Raw genomic sequence first — 20,854 nt, forward strand, 5'->3', positions numbered from 1 at the left:
ATGGGTGACAGTGCTTCCAGAGGAGAGCAGTGCACTGCCCATAACGACGCTGACTGTGGCTAGTCTCCTGCATATGCCAAACAGGAGGCGGGGTCCTCTGCCGATGGGGCCCAGGCTCCTGGATCTCTTTTCTGACACTGCTCCTGCTCCCTCTATCTTCCCCCCACTCCACTGGGATCTACTTGCTTGATTGCTGCTGAATGCCTCCACTTATGTCTAAGCTCCTGGCATGCAGTTCTGGAAAATCATGGTTAGATTGAATACTTCCTGACCTTCCCAACGTAAAATATTGCAATCAGTAAAGCCTGTCCACGCGCTGATCGTATGGATAAAAGTACTTTTTGTAGCCATCTCCTTTTTTTCTTTAAGTTGCTTTGCCATTCCCTTCTTTTCAAATGAAATAGTGGGTTTGATAGGAAGCTATTGCATTTCTCTTTTCCTTTTTAATGCAGAAACTTGTTCAATACTCAACCTCACACACTTTTTAAAAACTCTTCCCTAGACCCTAGGTCAGGGTGCATGTCTCATTGTCTCCTACGTCTATCTCCAAATAACTCTGTCCTACGCTTTACCTAACTCTCCTTGAGAGCTGCGGAGGCGCCTAATACAGCCAAAGCTAAGAGCCATTTCTGAGGCCTAACTGAATTTGCAGTGTGCGAACCTGCTGTGTCCATTTTGCCTGAGCCCTTATCTAAGGGAATTACAACGATATCTCAGAGTCAGTCTCTTTTTTTTTTTAGTCCTTTAGGATCCATATGGGAAGGTAACTGTCCCTCTGCATCCTTCTGACCCAAAATCACTGCCAAAGGATCAGCACTGGTCTGCTATCGCCGTCTCCTTCATGGTGATGCCCGGCTTCAGTAATGAAGCATGCTGGGTTGTTAGTCCACCTGAAGAATACAGGAGATTGGTGATGAGAAGAGGATGGGTGAAACAACCGCAGGCGAAAGGAGATTGGTGAAATTCGCCCCCAATTTCGTTTTGATAGCTTAGTGGCTATTTCCCAATTTGCAATTTATAGGTGAATTTGGCTTTTCCCCCGAAATTCTTTTTTTGCAGCACATTTTTTTCCTCATAAAATATAATTGTTTTGCACAAAAATGGAGCAATAATAGTGACATTTGGTGGGAAAAATGAAATTTGGGGCAAATTAGCAGAGATTGCTGAAATTTGCCCAGAATTTGTCAATTTCACAGCACAGTGAATTTCAGTCGTTCCACCCACCCCTAGTGATGATCTCCAGTCTTGAGCCTAGAGGCTAAGTGCAGGAAACTCTGACCCCATGCTCCATTCCATCCCGTTTTGGATGTTGTACACCACTGTCTGGTCTCCAGCCCACTCTGCTTTGCATACTCATTGAGCTCAGCACTGCCACCTGGCAGACACCAACGTTGCTGTCTTTGTGCATGTTGATGTCTTAGCGTGTCCATATGGACCTGTCTCTATGTATCTGTGTTGTGTTCTCCCACACGTGCTAACAACTTCTCTTTTATATTGGGCAGTAAACAACATAAGGGTCATTAGTTAATTGTGTGAGACAGGAGGAATCAGAGTCCTTGCAGTAGGGCCATTGCTCTGCATTGTCTGGCCATACTCTAGGAATTGAGTCACATTGCGTTTGAGCAGTCTGGCTCACAGTACATAGACAACCACCATTTTTTATTTCACAATGGAACCCAACTCTTGACATGTCACCATCACTTTTTTATCTGGAAAAAGTCTGTGATTTATTTCTGTATGTAGGTAGATGAGTGCATGGTCCTGAGCGGGGTTGGATACGGAAGAGTTCAATGTGTGGAGAAAGAGCCAGAAGCAGTTTGTACTTTACTACTTATCAGTGGACTGGCTTCCCTGATAAAGACACAATGTTCCCATGTTGCATCATGTTGTTTAAAGCATTTGCGCCAACTTTAAGTGGCACCTTTATAGGTACAGAGTTTTTGCTGAGCAAATTGTACATGATTCTCTTCAAGAATCAGAACTAGGGCCCCGAGAGTTTACCTTGAATGATTCTGCTTCCAGTCTCCTCTAGATGCTGGCTACTGCACTGACACTAGCACTCCGTACAGTTACTGGGTAGAAAAGCTTTCCGGCTAACTTCCTGGTGCGACGCACAAAACAGACTGGGGTCTGTAACAATGCTATGCAGCTCAACGAGCTCTGCTGGCAACTGCACTCACCAGCACTCTGTGAAGCCGCCGGGTAGAAAAAGGATGGGTAGGTGGACAGGGGTCAGAGAGGCAACGGTCACAGTGACATGGGCAGATGTTAGTAGGGGAGTGGTGGGGGCGGAGGGGGCCTTGCCATGATCTGCGGCAGCAGAATGGGGAGAAGGAGAGAGTGCGCACAGAGATTTGGGGAATGGGGAAGGAAGAGAGGGCGGTAAAATGGAGTCTTCAGTGCTTGGCTATTAAGGGATCTCGAAAGGCAGCAAGACCAGGGAGTAAACCCCTGATTGGTTGAGGCCCTGAATGACATCAGAGGCCTGGTGCTAACTTGGCATAATGCAATCAGACTTGTTTGCAGCGTGTGAGGAATAAAAGCAAAGGGTAAAAGTGATTGTGCCTGTTTTTACTTTTGCCCACTTCATTGTTTAGTTGAAATCTGCATGCACGGGACCCAGCAGCACAAAAGGGCTACCATTGGAGGTCTGCTGATGCTGCATCCAATTAACATCCTTTTTACAAAATTACCCCCGGAAGGCTGCACGGTTACAGCTGGAGTCCAGATCCCCACACTACCTTCATCAAGATTGTTTCCCGTTTTCTCTGTTTCACCCCCTCCCCACCGCTCCAAACATATATGTCTTGCTTTCAGTCTCCCTCATTCTCTGTCTCTTTATGCCTTGTCCCAAATCTCCCTCCCTCTCCCATTCTCACACTCAAACTCCACCGCTTTCTGTCTGCCCCCTTATCTCACGCTTCAACTCCCCTCTCAAGCTCCGTACCTCTCTCCTGCTTTATCTATTCCATTATTCTTCCTTTTCAACTCTGTATGCCCCTGTCTCTTGTTCCTAATAGTCTTTCTTGATTTACTCCTAATCGTGTCTGCTTTTCCATTCTTTCTCCCTCTCTCTGCCCCCCTCTGTCTGTCTCTCTCTCTCTCTCTCTCTCTCTCTCTCTCTCTCTCTCTCTATCTCCTCTCTCTCTCTCTCTCTCTCTCAATATATATATATATATATATATATATATATATATATATATATATATATATATATATATGTGTGTATCTGCTTGTGTGTGTGTGACCGCACAAGTGTGCGCCTACACATAATTTCCTCTCTCCCAACTGGATCTCTCCACAAGGGTAAAGATGCAATTATTTCGCTGTTTGCCATTTAAATTCCATTTGTCATTTTCCCTGCTTGGCTGGCTCCATCTAACATTCAAAGCCCCACCACTCCTCCAAGCTCCCCGCCAGCCCACTTCTCCCTCTATCTCTTCACGCACCCCAGGGACATCAGCTTCTCTTCAAAAGCAAATGCAGCTCAAATTTTACATCCATACCTTCGCAAAGGTCAGATAAACCCAGGGATATACCAGCTCACCTTAATGAGCATGTTATAATTCCGGATAGACAGCAGGCCTGTGGGAAGCCCTCACTGGCAGGTTGCAGATGAGATGAGGGCACCCTGGGGAGGCAGATACACTTATGATGCTGAGCTCGAGCCTCTAAATACTGAGATGCCTAATCCACATGAGCAGATGGTGATGTGCTCTGGGGGGCAGGGAGGTAATCTGGTGCAACACGTCTCCAGTCATGTGGTCCCATCCAGAGCAAAATAAGCCTAAGCAAAGATGGCCTCTCTTCCTATAGGAGAGCAGGGCCACCCACAGGCATGTCTACACATAATAATTTAGTAATTCGTTCGCCCTTCCATCTGAACAGGTTCAACTCTGAGTCCCCTTGAATGTAAGGTAACCCTCTCACTCATGTGCTTAGTGGTGGGGGTGACAACGGAACCCCTTAGTTACTTAGCAGCAGGGCCGGAAGCTCACTTAGCCCCAGTGGAGATGTTTGCAGTTTTCTGTGAATCCTAAATGAGAACGTGCAAAGTTGGTGGAGAGTAAACACTCTTGGCTTCTAAGATATGCACATAGGCTGCATTATTGTTAATCCAGTGATTTTTTTTGAAGTATTCAGTGTCACATCCGGTATTGGTTTCTTTGAATGCTGACTGTGAGTGCTAAAGCAGAAAAGTACTATACCAGTAGCGTGTTTACAACTCCAATTTAACTCTCAGAAGACTGCTTTAAACAAACACTTGCAGGCAATTCCAGTGCAAAGTTTAATGGTAATGAGAGCTCAAATAGTTCCTATGAGAAGGTGTATTGGGCGGGCAGAGGCAGGAATGGGTGGGAATGGCCATAGGGATTAGCATGGCCACGTCAGGCAATGGGTGGGCACATAACCAAAAAATGTGTAAAGCTTTTAGGTATATTTATGAAGCATTAGCAGCACCCTGGGAGGTGCCTGCTGGTCAGCATAAGTGTGTAATCCTGGGCAAATAATGTAATCTCACCTGATTTCCACTGCAAAGGGTCACTCTACCCTCTTCTTCCCCTCTGCATTGTTGAAGGCAAGTCGAACATGTCTGCGGGTGCTGTCTGTGATAGAGGTCAGTAAAATATTTTGCAGTGTAACGTCCTGTCATGTTAAGTCCAACCTGCCATAGAAAGTTTGCCCTGTTAGTAAAATGTGTCACTTGCACCGTACAGATTTGTCCCACTGTGTCCAATGAAGCTTTCTTTTTCCAATCCTCATGTTTGGTGCATACAGTTCAAGGGGTAATGGTCGTGCCTTTTGTGTGAACCCAAAATATCCCAATTCTGCCTCCAGCAGTTGAATTTCCTATTGAGCATACAGGTATCACGGCAGCGGTTTGCAATTTAATTGACTTAATGCCTTTGCCCCCCTTTAGGTTTGCAGTGAGCGACCGGCGCATCAGAGGTTCGTTCATCGTGGTGGCACTGGTGGCAGTCAGTCTGAGAGTCGCAGGCTGCTGTGTGGTACCGTACGCTGCATCCTCGTCATCCCTGAAAACAAGATAAGAAAGATGTACGTTACCAGGCATTACTGGAGTTTAATTGTTTTACTGACTCAAGGAAAGTGGGTGTTTTTAAAAAATGGAGATGGGCATGGGTACTACACTACAGAGCGACATTTCAAAAGTCGCAAAATTGTATGGTTCAGTGTGGTGTGTTGGGGGATAAAAGGAGGCAACTGGCACTTTGCAGCCATTTACAAACCACACACATGGTATTTGTTGTTAGATTTCTTTTTTCAATGTTCTCTTCAGCCAGGACATGTCAATCGTGTGCACATTTGTATTTATTAGCCCGGCTCTAATGGAAAGCGCATTCCATGTGTGCACCATCATTATATGTGTTTGTTCTTATACATTTGCTGTTCGCCAGTCCTTGATTCCATTTGAAGCACTTGAGAGGTCTGTTGTTTTGTCCTGAACCCTGGCCTGATCATTGTGTGTAGTGAAACTTGGAAGGAATCCCATGATATCGATTATCCCTACTTCTCATTTCCTTCCCTAGAATGTCTGGAGCCCAGAAGAAAATGTCTTCTTACTTTTCAAAACCTGGTAAAAAATGCAGCACATATGAGCCTACAAGCAAGCGAAGTAAACAGGAATCTGGTTCCAAGTCAGATAGTGTTTGTGAAGAACTAGAAAAAACACTAGATGAGACCACCAGCACTAATACTGTCAACATCCAGACAGCAAGCATTCCACTCGGAGAGGAACTGGGTGGCACTGGTACTTATGAAGATAGTGAACTACCGAACGACAGTGACATGGAAATTCCAAGTACTAGCACGCTGGAATCTGGTCAATTATCACTTCTGCAACATTCAGCTCCCTTAACAAAAGGCCCGCTCCCTAAAGGCTGGAAGCTGGACCAGAAACAATATTTTCAAACCAAGTACCCATGGTTGATTTTTAGTGGACACACTCTTGGATGAACCACTTGCCGTCACGTCAATAGCTTGGGTGCAGAGAAAAGTCATGGGATGAAATTGTCTAAAGAATGGACTGAGTGTACAGTTAGCTCATGTGGTACCAACAAAGACAAGCAACAAAAATCCTTACGAAAGAAGATTACCAAACATTTCTCAACAAAGGCACACGTCACAGCATCAAAAATATTAGAGCAGGCAAAAAAAGATACATTGCTTAAAGTAACTTCTAGAGCCCAGTCAGGGAAAATAGCAACAACTGCCAGAATATTCCGAACGGCTTATAAAGAAGCAAAGCGGAACAGGCCAGCCTATAGTTTTGAATCTGAGATAGACTGCCAGCAATTGAATGGGCTAGATATGGGACGTATGTTACATTCCAATGTGGCTTGCTCAAGTATACAGCAACACATTTCATCGGAAATGAAACGAAAGACATTTGCCCAAATAGTTGCCTCTTCTCCTAAGGTGAGCCTTTTGATGGATGAGTCAACTGCCTTAAATAAAAAAAAGTGCTTTAATTGTGTACCTACGTACTCAGCTACAGGATATGGAGTCTCCAGCTAATATTTTTGTTGACCTTATCGAGCTCAGTGATGTGTCTGCTGAAAGTATAGTGAACAGTTTGTTGTCTTCCCTCCAAAAGGACCCAATTAAAATTAGTGAGGACTTTCTCACCAAATGTCTGTTGTCAGTCGCTTGTGATGGAGCATCAGTAATGTTTGGCCGCAATAGCGGGGTTGTGAAAAGGTTACAAGAAAGCATTTCTCCCAATATTGTAGCCTGGCACTGCTCAGCACACCGCTTAGAACTTGCAGTCAATGATGTCATGAAAGACATTGGAGCTACAAATCATTTCAAAGCACTGCTACACAAACTGTATTCTCTTTTCAGCACATCTGTGAAAAATCGTTTGCAGCTAAAAGAATGTGCAGATGCTCTTGACATTCAGCTTTGTAAAATAGGAAGAGTGTTAGATACTCGCTGGGTTGCCTCAAGCTACAGAACAGTAGAGGCTGTCTGGAATGCTTATCCTGCGCTTTACAAACACTTTACATTGGCATCTAGTGATGGCTCTCGTGATGGCACAACACGAAAAATGTCCACTGGACTATGTAGGCACCTTTCGTCTGTGCAGTTTGTTGGTAATCTTGGCATTATGTTTGATGCACTTCAAGAGTTATCAGAATTGTCTCTTGACTTACAAAAGTGTTTTACACGATCATTGATACACATTGTGCTATTTGCCAACAAATATCAGTGTTTGAGGCAATGGTAGAAAGGCGAGGAAAACACTCTTCCCAGTGCCAGAAGGCCATTGAAGAAGATAGTTTCCAAGGAGTGACCCTGCATGAAGGAAAGGCGTGCGACAAAAAAATTGAACATGGACAGTTTTTTTGCAGTCTTGCAGAAAATTTACAGAGTCGTTTTTTGTCTACAGGGGGTTCTGCTGCTGCTGACAACAAAGTTGCGTACGAGAAACTAATAAGCAAACTCAAAGTTTTGTACAAGCAGTACTGGCAAGATGAGTTAACACCTACGTATGGAGAACGTGAGATAAAGTCTCTGTGTGAAAGATTTGACATTGGTGGCACTCGTCAAACCATTCGGGCTTACAGGGAACATAGGGAGATGGGTGGAAAAGAAGCTAATAGACACTACAAGGAACTTTTGACAGCTGTGAACACTATTGCCATCTCCACTGCTGAGTGTGAACGAGGGTTTTCACAAATGAATCTTGTCTGCACATCAACAAGAGCATCCCTGCATACTGACACCAGTTCATCCTTATTATTTAATAATCTTGTTGGCCCACCATTGAAGAAGTTCAACCCCATCCCCTATGTCAATTCATGGATTGCAAAAGGACGAAGAGCTGCTGATGACCCTAGAAGTAAGGAACGGAAAGAGGACATGGTCAGGTCAGACTTAGACATTTTAAGGGCTTTTATGTGACGAATAGACACAACTATGCACACTATTGCACTTGTAATTATTTAATATATTATTTATTTGTACTTTATTTAGTAACTGATATTTGCATTTGTTTGTTTTGTTCATCTATTGCAATTTGCACTTTACTATAGCAGCTTAGCCATGGTGATCCCAACCAGCTTTTGGCAAAGTTCTAATAGAATCTGGAGTTACCATGACATTTTATGAAATGTTATACAGAATATTTGCCATGTTAGGCTAAATACTGTGGCTGGCAGAATGTTAATTACTTCAAACAAACACAACATTTAAATAGCATCTGCCAGGCTATTTAGTTGATATAGATTCAATGCCTTCTCTATCTCCTTTTCTAAGTTTAAAATGAAAGCCAAACATGGCACCTTGTACTTTCTTGTTTGGTTCTGTTCTATATATCCAATGTGCTTATTTGTTCTTATTGTGTTTATTTATTATTTATTCAGGGTGAGGTTAAATAAAAAAGTGTTTTTGAGGATCATGTCCCAGATTTGTAATTACTGCAACATCTGTTAACTTTGATTCAATCAAACCTAATGTTTTAAATACAGTCTATTATTTTTTTTAGTGTACGCCAAAACAGAACGATACTCTCACTGTGAGTCTCACAAGAGACCCCAGCTACACTCAGAGCCATTTGGGAAACAGGGCGGTGGGAGGGTGTGGGCAGTGGGAGGTCATTCTACAAAATTGACGAATAAGATACCATCCACAGGTTTGCAACAATTTTCAAATGCATTATCACTTCGAGGACAGCAAATATGGTCCAGATGTCTAACGAGTGTGGTCTAGAACTTAGAAGTGCGTTCAAATGCACCCTTTTGCCTCTGGGGTTGCCGGAATGCTGGAACCACTACACCTACCATAACAAGTAAGTGTTTTCCAACTTTAAAGCATTATACTTTCTCAACCCATGTGTGCCCTTCCCCATCCACCCCACTACAAGCCTGTGCCAGCAGTTGCGGCAGCGCCAAACATGTGACATGGAGCAGCAGCAGTGTGATGGGCTGCTGGTGGGGCGATCTAGGTAGGTCTAGCACTGAACTGGCGCAGGGCGCGCGTCCGCACTGCGGGGCGGCGCCGCGCCCGGCATTATGGGGCCAATATTTTTTGGGCACTGCCACTTATTTTTTTACAAATTAAGCACTGAGCGTGATAGTGCTACGTAGCTCATGCCTTCTTTAAAGACTGTGTTACCAATGTCTATCATTGCTTTGTCTTGGGTAAGACCTTGTGATTTATGAATGGTGACTGCGGATGCAAGAGTTAGAGAAAATTGTTCTCTGCGTACATACATGTCTTTGAAGAGAAGGAATCAAGCTGTCCAGCGTACTATCCTTTTTACTTCTGAAAGTTTGTCAAAGAGAATATTGACAAACTGAATTTTGTTGTCACATGGGTATGTTTGAAAGCCAACAACTGTATCCAGTGCTCCATTAACTAGTCCTTGGTCCACGTCAAGGTTACGTTTAAGCATTACTCTGCAATTTAACAATAATTTTAATACCTTTTCCAAGCCTGCTGTGTTTGAGATTGATTTTTCTAAACTATTTATTCTTGTTGTGGCTTGGTCACACATGGGTAGTGTCATACCATGTACATCTAGTTTGTCTGTGGCGCTATTTTCCATTATTGGTTGCATTTCTTTACTTAACATTATTTCATTGAATTTGAAACAGCTAGCAAGAGTTGGCATTAAGGCCATACAATTGACATTTTTGTGGGCTAATTGTTCCATAACAACTGTAGCACATGCATTATCACCATAAAGTGCATGAATGTGCCGGGTTTTCAATATTGCTTCTGCTTCTTTAGAAAGTATACCAACTCTGATACTTTTTAAGATGTTGCCATAAGTGAGATCTGCAGATTGCTGCATGTTTTATGTTAATTCTCTGTATTGGAAATGTTGCCAAAGGTTGACATTTCCAATGCTGCCAACAGTTTTACGGCAGAGTTTGTGTCCTAATGTTTTAAAAATAGGCTCACCTTTTACTGGTGTCAATTGAAGAAGATCTCCGAAAACAATAATGTGTTTTCCTGCAAAGAGCTCTTCATAGTTTGTTTTGAGTACTTCTTGTAATCTGAGGTGAATCAAAGCCAACATTAGGTTGGACACCATGCTTACTTCATCTATTAGAAGCATTTTCATTTGTTTCAATACTCTGCATAGTTCCATTGCAGCTTCTGTAGAAAGTTTGTAATAGTCTAATTTGTTTTGGTGTTCTACTGGCAGGAGTAGTAATTGGTGTAAAGTGACACCACCTATGTTGTAGGCAGCTAAACCTGTGGGGGCACTGACAACAGCTGACAGTTTGTTGTTTGTCAATTATTGAAGGAACTTACTGATAATTTTGATTAGGAATGTTTTGCCAGAACCAGCTCCACCACTGACGTACAATAGTATAGGTTTGTAATTTTGGCAGGTGTATTATTTGTTTTCATGATGTACACCATGTGCAATTACTTCTTGTAAAATGCTACGCTGCTCATTGTTTTGTTCTGATTGTAGTATAGTTAAGTTTCTTTATCTTCATACTGATACTGGTGTTTTCTACTTCTATCATAGCTAATTCTGCCTCATTCGTTATTAGTGGCTCTCCTAGTGGCTCTTGGCTTTCTGTTACAGAAGGTTGACTACTGTCAGGAGTGTCCTTATCTAGTTGGGCCTGGAGTTCTTCTTCGTGTTGCTGTTCATTGTGCAACATTGTTTTGTACTGTGTAAAGTTTACATCAGTTAAAGTGCTTTCATTTGCTTTGAAATGTCTTCATATGATTCATAGTTATCTAGTATTTCTTCTTCTTTTCTCCATGGTTTAAAGAGTTGTAGCAGGGACATGTAATATACTTCTTTATGTTGAGGAGTCTTTAATGACAATTTGATATGATTAATTAAATTTGGTTTGGTGAGTTTTAATAAGCTGCCTTCAGAGTTTATCACTCTGTATTTACCGTTTTTTTTTCATCAGGTTTTATATTATTTTTGTATGTGTAGTTTTGGGCTATGTGGTATAGATACATGCTTTCCAGAGTGGTACTCCTGTTTGGGTAGTATGTGTCCAATAAATTGTGTTTTAAAATGTCTTGACTGTTGGGATCATGTTTGGCTATTGTTTCTATATCTTCGTATGATTTTAGAACTCTTTTTCTAGATCTAGCTGGACCAAGACTTATCCATGCTATATTTTCAGATTTACCATACAGTGCAGTACCAGTTACACAATCAGCTGCTTCATAGGATCCACATTCTCTATGGGACAGCATTTTTATGCCCAAGCTGTATAATTTTTGAGACACTGTTTTATCTGATGACAGGTCATTCCAGAGGTCTTGCAGCTCTGTCTTTTCTGCTGTGGTTAAGTATGCTGTGACATTTCGTGCAACTGAAGTAGAATTGTCTGCAATGTACTGCACATCTATGTTTGCATTCCATAAGTGGGCAATGATTGCATTGTAATCATTGATATATTTTTCTTCTTCTTTTCTTTTTATGTAATATGTATTTTTAGGTGACTTACGTATAACACTATGTCTAACTGAAGACATGAGGTTGTTCACTTGACCTGTATTTGTAACTGGTCTAGGGAAACCAAATCGGCATTTGGTGAAGTATTTCCCTTCGTTTTTGTATTTGCGACGACAATATTTGCCACATTTGTGTCTTTGAAATTGTAAAGTTTGTGCATGAAGATCACTATTTTTGGATTCCGATGGAATTTCACAAGTGACATACTTTTCAATAAACTGTAAAACAGTGGCATCACTGTCTTGACCAAATTTAGGAGAATCTTTAATCTATAAATGCATGTGGATATGTGGTCCACCTCTGGCTTGGTATTTTTTTCTCCAAAAGAAGTGTTGCACTTCTCCAAGGGGAGGAACAGTTTTATTACAAATAAAATGTAGCATAGCAATGAAGCAATGGTGAAAATATCTTCAAACATTAACAGGATCCAGAGAACAAAGTTCTCCAGGTGTTAGTATATCTATGTTTGTTTTGTTTGATATGCGTAGGAAATCATGTAAATCTTCCCATGCATATTCTGCACAACTTAATGTAACAAACCAAGTGGGTGGGCCAATGTTTCTGATCATACAACGTACATCTCCGTGACGTCGAAACCAGTACTCTTTAGCACCATGCATATTTTCTAAAAGATTTGTAATATTTGATTGTAAAACCTCATCATTTTGTTGCACTTTTTGTAATAATTGTGTAGCTTTCATATTTTGAAAGTGTGATCGTGATTTTAATATGTGTGCAACTCTGTAACATAAAGTTGCTAGTTCACTTTCAAAGAGTGGGTGGAATATGTATTCCACATTTTGTCTAAATCTGGGATCTTCAGAATACATCCGTAATGAGCGGTATTCTGAAGCTGATATATGAATAGGTCTATCATCATATCTTCCTCCTTTGCCAGTAGGAAAGAGTTGAGGAAAAGCACGTGCTTCTATACTTTTTTCCCATATGCTGATTGCCGATCCTTTTGTTTGATGCATTTGGTAAGTTTCCAGTACATCTTCTACGGTGTCATTACAGTGCAAAGGATGACTTGTATAATGGTCTAAAGTATTTGATATTGTAGCAGGATCTAGTAGCTCAAATTGACCAGCTTCTTGTGTTTCTTGAATTATTTCAGTTGTATCTTTCAAGTTTTCTTCAATATTAATTTCTTTGTAATATTCATTATTCTCTTTAAGATATTGGAAGGCTTGTCTAACTTTATATAAATCTACCAGCTGTTGCCATATTTTTTTGTCTTTTGTAGGTACTCCATTTACTTAGATAATTAAAGATTGCTGCATTGGACGTTGCACTCCTAGAGTATGCACATTTTCTTTTAGATCTAATGGTAAATAAACTACTTTTCCACAAATGCCTTTTACCAATTTATAGGGAGGTAATTTTGTTGTTTTTGGTTGAAGGCGTATTATTGCTTGAAATGGGTGTACTGTTTGAATTATGATGCTCTCATATAAATTAAGTTGTTGTAGGGGTTTTGGTACTGGGTATAATTCCAAATTATTTGTGATAGCACGTGAAGGAGTTTGGTTGTTGTCAAGTTTTGTAGTGCAGTAACTACAAATTATTATGGGGTCAGTTATTTCGTATTTGTTTTCTGCTATAAAGTAGAGAGCTAATTCAAACAATTTAGAATATTCATTGTCTTCTATTTTGTATGATAGGTCTACAGTTTTTGTGTTACTTTTATAAAACGTTCTGCGGCAACATACACACACATGGTTTGGTACTTCAGCTGATGTACTTTTAAATTTTAGTATTTCTTTTTTGTATGTGTGTAGTAAAAGTTTGCCATGTGTAGAACTGTTACTAATTTGGTTTACAGCTATTTCATTCTGTAAGTGGGTTTCACTTCCAAAATATTTTTTCTGGATATAGTCGATTTCTTCTAGTAGGTCTTTTGCAGTACCATGTAGAAGAATGTTATTTAAATTGGCTAGTGCTAAAGCAGGACTTTTAGCATAGTACACTTTATAAACTAGATTTCTTATAGTTGAATGATGTGTTGATATCCTTTTGATATCATGGAAGGTGGTTTTGCAAGTAGGTCCTGTAATGCAGGCCAATGAATGTCCTTGTGGTCCTGTGTACTTGCGTACTGGACAGGTATCCATATTTTGCAGTAGTTTAATTTTGATTTTGTCTTTGCTGTTCACATATTGTTTGAGGAATTGGCGTAAAGACATGAAAAATTGTTTGGGAATGTTACACATTGACGTGCATGGCCATTTGTACACTAGACGTTCTGATTCAGTTGAATGAAGGGGTAATTCTAAGTTTTCAGGACATATTTTTGTAAGGAGTACTTCTTGTTCCATTATGGTATTGTTAACTTTTTCATAATCTCGACCACTGCTATGTATGGCAATTGTATTTGTTTGCTTTTGTTTGTACGCTTCTTCATTAAAGTATGGTTCGGTGCCCATAGTGTGACTCCATTCACCTCAGCAGATACTTAAGAAGTTCTTTCTGTTGACATTTCGTTTATTGAGAAGTCTTTTTTGTAATTTAGTTATTAGTTTTGTTAGTGGTTTCATTTTGTTTAACACTAAAATAAATAACTTTCTTTTGAGAAGAATTGCACTGTCTATCAACGCTTCTAAGATTAATTTCCTACGATAGGTTTTAAGCGTTGAACCTGGTTTCTCTCCTGTTTTTATAAAATTTTGAAGGACTTTGTGACGGAACATTTTGGCTAATATACTTTTCTTGGTATGCTTACTTTGAACTATATCAAGATTTAAAGAAGCAGTTTTATCTGTAGTGATAGCTGATTTTCAGCTAATTCTTTTTTGGTTTGGTTTACATTTTGATAGAGGAGGCAAAGTTTTTGTACTTGAAACTTCTTTTGTTTCACTAAATGAGTGTGTTAGCTGTTTTGTTTCAACTTTTTTTACAAATCGTGCTAGAGATGGATGCTTATGTTGGACACTTTTATTTTCATTTGCTCTACTTCTGCGTTGCTTTCTACGGACTTGATTTTTGGTAGGAATTCTTTAGGGTCTGTTGAAAAAAATAAAGAAGGTATGGGTTGGGGTTTTCTGCAATGTATGTGTGCTGTGTGCATGAGTGTTTGAGTAAGATGTATGTAATAGTGTGTGATTGTGCATTGGGAACTACAACTAGTAGGGATGGGTATTCTTGAATTAATGTGTTACTAAACTGGGGTTCAGATGACAGAAAAAAGTAAGCTAGTGGTGTTGAGAAGTATAAATAGTATATCTAATGCTATACAATTAAAACAGTTGTTTGTTCTATAACATCTAAATTCTAGCGGTTGAGTTGGGTAATTTGTGTGTCGAAAAATAGGAATTTGTGGGCCATTCTGGCTGTAATAGCTGTTTAAGACATGGGGATTTTTGGACAGAATGGTGCAGAATCTCTATTTTTAGGCACAGAAATAGCATGAATTAACCTTATAGTGTTTTTGAGTAATAATACAAATATTATGGTGATATTCTACTTTCTTTTTTTCTAAAATGAACAGGTTACTTCTTAGTTGTTCTTTGTACTTCAAATTCGGTTGCTTCTTTTCAGGAGAATGGTCTTCACTGCAATTGTAAAAGAAACAAATTAGTAATTTTGTTTGTATATAGCACTGTTTTTAATTTAGACATTTATTTTTTTAATTGAAATCCTCAGCGCCTTCCTCAAAACCGTTAAAACTATCTTATTTACATAAGATACGTCGCACCAGTTGAATACATATGATATGTTCTTAATGAACAAATTGTATTGCAATGACTAACTGTAGCAAACAACATAACTTTATTATGTCTTGTGAAATTCATAATGTACCACTGAATACCTTTAATCCTGTAACTAAGCTCTTCCAAGTAATAGTTCCTCAATGTCATGGGCTGCTTGTCCTATATAAATGTAAGTAATTAAATAAAGAAAGAAATTTAAAAAAATATGTAATTGTACAAGTATTATTGTTTGAGATTTGAACATAGAGTGTGCATGCAATTTTGTTTGACTATATGTAGTCTATATATTTCATTTAAAAAGTGTTAGTTTAACATGATTTGAGTGTGTGTGTGTATAAAGAAATTAAATAGTATAAAGATTTGTAAGTGACAGTTGATTTTCCGAGATTGAAAAAATATAGTAGATTCATTTTACAGATTATACAAGCTAAAAGTCAGTTAGAAAATGTACTGTACAGAAAATATGCATACCTGTAGTTTGTGTTCATGCATATGGATATGCATGGAGCTGCAAGTAGAAATCTTGGAGACTTGTACAGTATTTCTTGTAGATGGTGCTTGCCAATGATATGACACTTGTACTCAGAGAGATTCACAGTACATTTGCAGTGCTGATCTATAATGATGCAGTTAGATGTAGAGGTCTTGAATGTGATTGGTGGATGGTCATGTGACTTCTTAGCTACATCCAATGAGGGAATGGCACAGAGAGTGAACTGGAAATGGTAGATGGGCTGTTCATGTTACGATATGTCCGCGGACATGGCAGTAGTTCGCGGACATCGGGTGTTAGATCTAGGGATTTTTGGGTTCAGAAGTCATGCAAATGAGAATGAGATTCTTGGTGAGGGACTGTTTGTGATGACACCTGCTGCAGTACCTACGCGCCCCGTTAAATTAAAAGGGTTTGTCCATGAGAGTTGAGGTGATGTTAAAGGTCTTGCGTCGCACCAGGTTTAGCTACTACGGAGACTTAGAGTCCCTCCACTCCGTTTGTGACAATATATAATGGTTGTGTTGAGCTATCCCTTGATAGTGCGCCGAAAAATAATGGAATGGCAAGTAGTGATGATTAATCAATTCCTGTTTATTTTTGTGATGTTAGAGCCTTTGTGGATGACACGTGTTTCGGCAGAGCTGCCTTTATCGAATCCAGGCTATATAGATAGCTCATAAGTCACTGCATAATGCATAAAGGTGCTGAAGTTCACAGGGATGTAAAACAGGACACTCGGACATACGGAGGACCTCTTTGTATCAGGAGGGATTCATCCCTGTGAACTTCAGCACCTTTATGCATTATGCAGTGACTTATGAGCTATCTATATAGCCTGGATTCGATAAAGGCAGCTCTGCCGAAACACGTGTCATCCACAAAGGCTCTAACATCACAAAAATAAACAGGAATTGATTAATCATCACTACTTGCCATTCCATTATTTTTCGGCGCACTATCAAGGGATAGCTCAACACAAATGAGAATGAGCACTGAAAGGGATTGGTCAGGAAAGTAAAGTGGGTGTGTTGTGCCAGGAGAGAGTTTCTCAGATACTCTTTTTGCTGAGAGAAGAACAGATAGCTATGGCTGTGTGTTTTAGAAAACAGATTGTTTGGATTTTGGGAGACTCGTGGATACATTGGTTGAAGGTGCATGCAGAAAACTGTGGAGTAGCTGTAGATCTTGGATTCCCACATGTGGAAGTACACTGGCATGGAGTGGTTGGACTTGTTACCTCTCTGTGATACATTGGAGACAGAGCAACATCCAGATATAATTATAATTAATTGTGGAGGGAACCGTTTAGGACATGTGTCTGGAATTTCTTTGCAATTTGCAATGAAAGAAGGACTTGGGAAGGTCATGGACATGTTTCCAAATTCTCAAGTAATTTTTTCACGGATTGCGCAGAGACAAATATGGCTTTGTTCTTCTTCATTTGGTCCACAAATGGAGAAAGCAAGGCGCGATGTCAATAAGGCTGTTTGTGCCTTTCTAGGAGATTTTGGCATGTCCTCTTTTCACAATGAAAATATTATGTTTCCTAGTACATACATTTTTCGCAGAGATGGAGTACATCTAACTCATGCTGGCAATCAGATTTTTCTAAGAAACATACAAAATGCATTGCGACCTTTTTTAGAATTACAGCATCCATTTTGAAGTAGGTGTTAAGTATTTATAATTTTTGAAACACAAACACCTCCCGAAGGCTCTTTTCAGAGCCACCACTTCCTCCCAGAGAAAATTGCAATGGTCATGATAGGGTAGCATCCCAAAATTTTAGATGTCCGCGGACTTCTAAAAAATTCAAAGGGCCCTGCTTCATTTATTTTCACTTCTATATTTTAACTGTGAAAGGCGGCTCTGAAAAGAGCCATATTTTTTTTTTTATTTTTGTTATTTTATATTTTTTTGGGTTTTTTATACACGACACACTAGGAGAGGAGGGGAAAGGAGGATAAAGGGGGGACACCAACCACAGGGATAAGAAAGGGCGAGCTGAGAGAGGAAGATGTAGAGTGGGTTTTATTTGGGTAGTGAGCAGGTCTTCTCGTGCTCTGAGTCTCAAAAGCACTACAAAGTCGCTACCCCCTGCAGAGTACTGTGTCGCAGTACATACACACAACTGTGACCCTCGAAAGGTAAGGGTCATCAGCATTATGTATGGCCTGTGAGGCAGGTTGAGGAAGACGCTGTCCCACAGAGGTGTTCCTTGTGGTGACAGGATCAGAAACAGAAGATGAAGTAGAGGAAATCAACCTACTACGCTCCTCGCAAGGTACAACCTTGCGAATGGCCCCAGAGTGAAATGACCTTAGGTGTTGCTTCATGGTAGTGGTCCCAAAGCTGTACGAACCATGCCTCCCGTGACTGAGTACCATTTTGCACTCATTGCAGGTGACTCGGTTTGCACAAACCTTAGGAACATCCCCATGAATGGTAAATAACCGCCACACCCAAGACTCACGCTGAGTGCGGGTAGTAGGGATTTCCACTACCTCATTCTCGTCATCCTCTTCTTCCTCTTCTGCATCCTCACTCCTGTTCCCCTCTTCAGGCCCTTGGGAAGGTGGTGGTGGTAGAGGGGGTGGGGTTGGTGCTGAAACAGGTGCAGCACCAGGTGGCAGTAGTGCAGCCATGGATGCCATCTCAATGATGGTGTAATCTGCAAGTTGCAGGAAAAATAGCTATGCTCTGAAGAATAGCCAGAAACACAATGAGAATAAGCTCTAGGGCATGGTCTTTTATAGGGGTGCTTGTACGCAGTTCACGGATATGCGCGCTGTCCGAGGACAAATCGAACACAAAAAAGGTTCAAAAACTTTAAAAAGTATGTAGAAACTCAGGATTAGTATGTGGGACTTGTGCTATGGTGAGTTTTTATTGTGAAATATTGTGGATTACTTGAAAATGTACTTATAAATTGTTCTGGGACATGAACAGTGTCCGCATTGAGAACACACGATCAGCATGGGCGCGGTCACATGATCGCTTCGCGAACATGTTCGCGAAGGAAGCGGCTGTCCGCAGGACACCAAATGCACAGACATTGGTTTGCGCATGAGCGTTGATGTTCTACCGACACTGTTCGGGTCCTGAAGTAATTAAAAGTGTGTCACACGTCAAACAAACGTTACGGACACCCATTTGTTCTAAGAACAGTTCAACTTCCTTGCGAACAAAACGGACAGACATAGCGTCATCAGGACACCTCCATTATTTACGTTTATTTACGAACATTTCAGAACACCGCGTGTGTTCTTAGAACAGTTTCAACTTGCTAGCGAACAGTACGGACAGGTATACTGTTCTTCAGGACACCTCCATTTTCGTTTATCTACAAACATTTCAGGACACTGCTTGTGTTCTTAGAACAGTTTCAACTTGGTAGCGAACATTATGGACAGGTATAGTGTTCTTCAGGACACCTCCATTTTCGTTTATTTACGAACATTTCAGGACACCACTTGTGTTCTTAGAACAGTTTCAACTTGCTAGCGAACAATACGGACAGGTATAGTGTTCTTCAGGACACCCCCATTTTGTTTATTTATGAACATTTCAGGACATCGAGTGTGTTCTAGAACAGTTTCAACTTGCTAGAGAACAATACGGACAGGTATAGTGTTCTTCAGGACACTTCCATTTTCGTTTCTTTACGAACATTTCAGGACACCGCGTGTGTTCTAGGACAGTTTCAACTTGCTAGCGAACAGTATGGACAGGTATAGTGTTCTTCAGGACACCTCCATTTTCGTTTATTTACGAACATTTCAGGACACCACTTGTGTTCTTAGAACAGTTTCAACTTGCTAGCGAACACTACGGACAGGTATAGTTTTCTTCAGGACACCTCCATTTTAATTTATTTACGAACATTTCAGAACAACCGCTATGTCCGCGGACACCTAAATTGTTTTTTTTTTTTAAACTGAAACTAAATACAACACAATATAAAAGTGTAACTTTATTTAACATATATTAACAATTTATAACAGAGAAGGTGAGGCAGAAACGGAAACAAAAACAGGAGAATTAGGGGTTTCAACATGATTGGTATCAGGTGAATAACGGATGGAAGTCTCATCAAAACGTTTTGGGTCATGGAGAGGTTTTGGGGATAATTGGCTGGGATATGGTGAGGGGGGATAAGTACATGTGGGACAATGGTATGAGGTTTTTGTTTTAAAATGATCCTCAACAAATGTTTTCAAATTATTAAAATTGGTCAACAATAAATCCATTTTTTCTTTTATGCTGGCAAGGGTGCTATCCGTAACAGTTTCTTCAGAGGTATTTTCTATTTTGGTATGCTCTGTACAAAAATATATATATATGTTAAATGTATATGAAATAATAATAATTAAATGGTTTATATTGTAAAGTGTGTACCATTAGTTTAACTATCTTCTGACATTTCCTCATGTGGGAAATGCTCCGCTAGCCATTCCAGAGTACTAGACATTTCTGTGAGAAAAAAAAAGATAATATATTTTTTTATCTAATACAAAAAGTTTATAAATATTTGAGTAAAATGAAGTACACTTACTATTTCAGGTAAGATATGTTCTGAGTACTCTGTAGGTCTGGTCTTGCTCTTATTTGTGGAGTGTCTTTGAGGTAATTTTGTTGGAAGCCAATTTATCTTCTTTTGGTATATTCCATTTTTAGAACATATTGTATTTAAATGAATGGTTAGTGTGTTACATATATGGGTTACATTTCTTATGTATTACTACATATAATATGTATGTGTGCTGCTTTGTGAATTTTTCAAATGTTACTATGTTATGATATAACAATTAAATATATCCCCCCAGAGTTTTTAGGTAGTGGTACTGTTGTCCGAACATGTCCGCGGACATCAAAAAAGTTTGCGGACATCAAATTCAGTAGAAGGGGTTCAGTATGTTCCATATTACATGTACATAAAGTCAAAATTATTATTGTTAAGTTGTGCTACTAAAAACCTCTGAAATTCAGTGAAAAAACGTTGTTAAAGGGATGTTATGGTTAAGTTGTGCTACTAAAAACCTATGAAATTCAGTGGAAAAACGTTGTTAAAGGGATGTTATGGTTCCAAGAAAAACTGAAAAACCCCTGAAATTCGCCAGTTATGGTAAGCTAAGCAACCATAACTCGCGCCACCACCGTGCACTGCTAAGACTAACACCC

The sequence above is a fragment of the Ambystoma mexicanum genome, chromosome 13 (assembly GCF_040938575.1).
Source record: "Ambystoma mexicanum isolate Mex_15411 chromosome 13, UKY_AmexF1_1, whole genome shotgun sequence".
Lineage (NCBI taxonomy): Eukaryota > Metazoa > Chordata > Amphibia > Caudata > Ambystomatidae > Ambystoma > Ambystoma mexicanum.